Source organism: Equus caballus, chromosome 5, assembly GCF_041296265.1.
Source record: "Equus caballus isolate H_3958 breed thoroughbred chromosome 5, TB-T2T, whole genome shotgun sequence".
NCBI classification, from domain to species: domain Eukaryota; kingdom Metazoa; phylum Chordata; class Mammalia; order Perissodactyla; family Equidae; genus Equus; species Equus caballus.
The window spans coordinates 8,128,211-8,134,403 of record NC_091688.1 but is presented as its reverse complement, the minus strand read 5'-3'; the positions used below and the strand labels follow the sequence as shown (position 1 = coordinate 8,134,403).

General features: G+C 36.8%; 1 protein-coding gene across 31 annotated transcripts in view; it reads right to left on the bottom strand.

Annotated features, from left to right (window-relative positions):
• Positions 1-6,193, bottom strand: part of DNM3 (dynamin 3) — a 567,669-nt gene that overhangs the window by 252,973 nt on the left and 308,503 nt on the right. For 4 of the 31 annotated variants that reach the window (XR_011438995.1, XR_011438997.1, XR_011438996.1 and 1 more), the window contains one exon: positions 5,423-5,483. The exons of the other annotated variants lie outside the window; for them this stretch is intronic. The gene's annotated coding sequence lies outside the window, so the exon portion shown is untranslated. The remainder of the gene's footprint in view (positions 1-5,422; positions 5,484-6,193) is intronic. 31 annotated transcript variants of the gene reach the window in all.

The window sequence follows — 6,193 nt, the reverse complement described above, 5'->3', positions numbered from 1 at the left end:
TATTAAAATAACTGCTTCTCCTCGTTTGATATATAGAAAGTTGAAATTGAAGCTTTGACATTTCCAAATGTCATGTTATGCAAAGAGTTATTACTGCATCATTGTTTAAGAAGAGGCCTAGCCTATGGTTCCAGCAGTGGAATTTACAGGGCCAATGCGGTCCCTTGGAATACACACTCCCATTCACTGTAAACTTTCAAACACTTGAGATGCTCAGGCAATTTGATTATTTCCAAGAAGAGCAAGGAAAGGGATTAATAAACATGCAATGTATATTTTGCCATATCTTTTGAGGAGATGTCAAAACTTCAGTTTACACACTGTAAACTTGAGTGAAATCATCAAGGCTGGCTTGTGTTTAGGAGTGCTCTAAACGCTTAAGGGTAAAAAGTGGGGAGATGGGTAAAATTAGAAATCTGTCAGCTTTGATTTGGCTTACTAAAATGTTTTAACTTCAGCATTTAAAATTAATTTTCATCTTTTTATAAAATTCTGGACAAGCTTTAAAAAAATGTAGCACAAAGCTACCCCAAATTTTCTGCTTTTTAATTTAATTAAACATTTCAAGTATATATTTTGGGCTGAAGCAAACTATTTTTATTCACATATTTCGTTTTTAAAATGAAAGATTTAGTCTTAAGGCTAAAAGCCCCCACAAGGTTAAACATTTCTGCAATTTTGTGATATTTCACCAAACCTGACACTATAGTTTCTTTAAAGAAAATAGCAATCGGGCAAAACTATGAAGTAAAAATATGATTAAAGCTAAATTGTTACATTTTACAATCTGGCCTTATGGAAATATGTCATCGGCTAAAATATTTTCTGCCAAACACATTGTGCAATGAAGGTTTTTACCTTAAATAAAAGTCCCATGACTCGCAAATAAAGTACTAAACAATAGTTCACAAAATATAAACAGGAGGACATTATGCAAATATCTCGCAGAATTTTTACATAGCATCACCCAATTTTAAGTGCTTTATGTAACCTGCAGCAAACACCGATGACAGGAGTCCGCATATGGATCATTCTACTGGACCCTGCAAGGCAGTCCCAGGACAGTGCCTGAGAGCCCTCCAGATGACGCAATGGCCAGGTCAGAGCATAAGGAGACGGTTCCATTCCACCAAACTCCAAACGGAAAGCTCGCAGGCCAGCGGAGTCATCCTTAAGTACACCACTCCGGGATAACGTTTCAAATAAATTTCCCTTAAAACATGAGGTTAACATCTGGCTTTACATTTTCTTACCTAGCTCTCAAAAAATGCTTAAAAGAATGTTATAGATATTTAAATTCATTAAATGAGGTATATTGTAAAATTTTACTCTTCCAGGAAAGAGTAATATAAAGGGTAACATTGTTCTTCCAGAATAAACTTTTGAGTAGGACAAACAAGATATATCAGGGGGTGGTTTGGGGTCTATAAGTGTTTTCAATAAATTTGAAATAGAATTTGCCATTACGGTTTGTTACATAATACTCTATATTTTTCATAATTATAAATCTTTGGATAATGCCCGAACATGGAAATATTTATATAAAATAATCCCACACCGAAAAGCATAACATAAAATAGCTTATTATGTGGGAAAAACACACAATTACGATCATGAAAAATTTTACATAACATAAATGAATAAAAATTCAATATTTATTGGGACTTTTTTTTGGTAAAAAATACCTAAGTTTCGGCTAACTGAAACAACTCACAAGGAGAGTGAATAATGTTCACAGGGTCAATCCTGACCTCCTCATCACAGGGAACGTGCAGACTTAGCAGGAAACAGGCAGAATCTTGAAAGCACAAGTGAAAATGGAAAGAGCTGAAGATTTCTATAACTTCTTGGTCTCACAACTTTGGCCAGGGGATAAAGCTGTCATTTTGTTTCCTATCATTGTAGTTACATTTGTCATCTGTTAGAGCTACATAATAAAAACATTACTAAGTAAATATCCCTATAAGGGAATTATATAATCTCTTTATCAAGCTATCCAAACACTTCAACCCACAAAAATGAGGCCTGTAGTTTTTTAACAGCCCAAAGAATGTCCTTATTTCAATGCAGATTTTAGATTTTCTTCAATAGTGTAAGATTAGTCCGTTTCCATTGGAAACACTTCTGTTGAATTACACTACTTTCCTATGAGTTTCCCATGATGATTTTAATCTTCATGGTAGACTATAGAAATAGAATAAATATTGGTTATATACTATTGTTATGCATAAACTAGCAGATCCCTTTCTTTTAGAGATTTTAACTATCATTTACACATTTCTCACTGATATTAAGAAAAATAAGGCTCTTTTCTTCTTGAGTCAGAGTATGCTATTCATCTAAAATTCATACTTTAGACATTTTAAATAAAGCCCATCACTTTTTTTTTCCAAATCTGATTTTAAAATATTAATGTAAAATTATCTAAACTCCATATCCTTTTGATTTGATAGTTTCTAGTTTATTGCTGCATTTTGCCCTTTTCTAAATCCCTCCCAAGAACTGTATAAAATATATTTACAGCGTACAAAAATAACATTGAGAAATTTATTTTCTGCTTAAATGATCATCAGTCCAGGAAGTTATACAGTCAGAGGAGAAAAAGAAAAATCCATTAAGCTGTAAGGATGAAAATTTAAAAATTGTAAGACAATTTACCTTTAATGGTAATTTTACGCTGTAATTCAATAATTTAGTTTGGGCTCTTGAGATAACAGGTCATGATGAATTATTATGCTGCAATTATTCATTTATTTGCTCAATCACATCTTGACTCAACTGACATTTACTTAGTGCCACCTATCAGTGTCGTGTCCCCTGGTGGTAGAACAGAGAACAAGACAATGGCTCCTGGTCTCAAGAGGCTTCCAGTTTAGCAGAACTCAATCACAGCCAATACTCAGCAGGTATGATAAATTGTCATGTCAATTTTCACCTTCTGAAACAAATCCCTTAAATCTGTCCATTTCTATCACTTCCATCAACCCACCCCAGCCCAAGCTACCAATATCTCTTACGCAGACCACAGCAATAGTTTTCTAACAACTCCCCAATCTAATTTTATCCTCCTCCAAAGCATTCTCCACGCGGCAACCAAAAGGACCTATAAAAAAATTCAAATCTCAATATGTGACTCTCTAGCTTAAAAACTTCAAAGGCTTCTCATCGTTCTTAGGATCAAAATCTTTAATCTTTGTAGAGTCCTTTTCTTTCTTTGGTCCAGTCACACTGGCCTGAATTCAGTTTCTTAAATTCATCAGGCTCAATCTTGCCTCAGGGCACTGACACAAACCACCTCTGACCACCCAATTTAAAGTCCCCTTCATACTGTGATCTGCATCTCAGACACTCTTTAAGTCAAACACATCCCTGGATTTATTTTCTTCATAGCTTGTAATCTGCATCGGATAGGTTTTCCTGTGTGTTTATATGTTTTCTTTATTGTGAATCATGCTTCATGAGGACAGGTATTATGAATTCCTTGCTAACCATTTTATTCTTAGCGACTAGGATAATGTCTAGTATGTAATAGGTGTTCAGAAAATATTTGTGGGGAAATGTCCACGTGAATAAGAGCACAGCACTGACACTTAGCTGCCTAAGTCACTCATTCTCTTTGAGTCTTGATCTTCATCTCTGAAATGGAGAATGTAAATAAAGTACTGACTTAGCCCAGTGCGTGATAAACTATAAATGCTGGTACTCACTAAATACTAACCATTATGATGATAGTCATCATCATTCAGCTTGAAAGCTGGCCTTCATGAGTTTAAGCAGGTAGAATGAATGGGGGGATGCTACTTAAAACCACAATTACTGTCTAACTGGGGAGCATCTTGTTAACTGCAAGTCCATCTGGTTTGGGTGAACACTTTCACTAGTTTAGATATGCAAAGGTGAGTCTGCAGTGAAGGCCAGACTAGATGCTGAGAAGAGCTGAGCAGATGTACATACTAGAGTAAGGGGCTCATTGAGTTTGGGGCAATCCAGATTGACAGCACTGAGGGGAGAGATGGCAGGGGAAGAGAAAGAGAGAAGCCCATGTACTGTTCTTGGGCTTTGGTGTCACAAGGCTAAAGCTGCCAATGACACACCCAAGTTGGGTGCCCATTGGGTAAAACCTGCTATTCAGAGGGTTATCTAATAGTCTATTGAGGTTGTTTCAATTGTTATATTGCGTCCCCAAATCCTTAGGAAAGATAAATACTACAAATATCTTTATGTTATTCTTTTGATAGAAATCAAAGCAGCTAAGTATCATCTATCTCAGATTCAAGAGTGTACATGTGGACAAACAAGCCTGCATGTCCAAGCTCTGTCCTCATCCCCATAAATAGCTACCCCTTGACTTGGTATAGACACACCAGAACACCCTGGGGAGGATGAACCCAGGAAGAAGCCTATGCAACCCCTAAAAATGTGCTCAGAGCCACTTATGTAGGAAATTTCAGTCTGGGGTACAGGAGCCTGATCTAGGACAGCCAGGTTTGGGCAAAGCCCCTTGGTGAGTAGTTATAAACCATCTAACCTTGTAAAAGATGGTCTATTTCTTTTCATGTTGCAGAAAGCCCCAATCTTGGAGTAATGTTAGAGGATAAAATACAGTCAAGTAGATAGATTAATTACGTCTACCATAACCATGTTGTATTACAAAGACTCCTAGAAGTTGACATGTGGAAATAACATTGCCTGGGACACAGGTGGAAACTTTTCTATTAAGCTCATCTATCAGTAATATTACAATTAAAATTACTGTAAAGTAGAGTAATGGTTCAAAAAGTACAGTCCACAGATGCTTGAGGATGTCCATGAATCCATCCAAAACTCAAAGGTTGGATGGATAGATCCATTCAGGATGGGGAGAAAGCAGGGAAAATGCTGGAGGACTTACTAGCACAGCCATGCCAACTCCAGCTTAAAATTATTACCCAGATTATCACGCCATGGTCTGTGCCAGCTGGGATAGGAAATCCTAAGGTTGATATCATGATCTCCAATTCTTGGCTGAGGTGTAGGAGAACCCCTGGGCTGGAGGGAGGCAGCACGGAAAGCCTCACTGAGGGAAGGGGATGCAAGTTCCCTCTCAGTGTCTGAACCCTACTCTTGTCTACTAAAATCCCCAGGTCCCATACATCCTATTGCACAACATGAAATGACAAAAAAATTGGAAATTATAAGACGTGAGTCAAAAAATGACGTTCAATGGGAGGGCATAGTGTTACTCACAATGGCAAGAATAATACATAAGTGTGATACCTCAAAGTTGATAAAAGTACTTATTAATATCTGATTTCTTAAAGTCCTACAAAACCCCTTTGAGGTGATTTGGTCAGCAATAGTCCCCATTAGAGGCTCAGAGAAGACTGATTCAGTCCAATATTGGCAGTTGATCATAGCAAATCCACATCCTCCAGTATCTCACCTTTTCCACTCACTGCACCAAGCATATGGTCTAAAACGTCTTTTGTTCAATTAACGTCATCCTGGAAAACAGTTTAGGCCATTGTTTTTTAATCACAGATACATTTCATAAGTCATTTCTATTTGTTACAAATTTGTCACAAGTTCAATAAAACCATATATATTCATATGACATAATATGTTATTTATTCAACAGCCAATTAGATTATAATGAAAACATACCAGTCTGATTACATAAGAAAGCAGGAGGACAGCAGAACACAGAAGAAAATATGACAATCCTCTACAAAAATTAGAATATAAATTTATCATTGAACAAATGAATGAATCTATAACTAACAATGATATTTACTGTGCCACATTTGCTTGACTAAGAAAGATAAATTGCCATGTAACTGGATTTCCAAAGTGTGTAGGTGCTGATGTGAGTATAGACAGCTACCATGGGAACAAAGTACAAGCACTCAACTTACCAACAAATTGACTCCAAAAATTGAGTTGGAACTCAGGCTTATTTTTCAAAAAGGAATATTCTAAATTTGGGGTTTTCGAGGTAGTTCACAGAGCATGTTTAATCCATATCTAGCTAAACTATGGCAGCAAGACCTTCATGGAATCTAAGAATCATTTAAAACATGGCTGCTAAAGGACGGCTATTCAGGGTGCAAATTCAAGAGGCCAGAGACTGATCACTACCTACCCACCCTCCTGACATTTATCCTTGTCCTCCTTTCCCCACACCTTCCTTCCAGCCTCGGCTCCCAGCAGACAC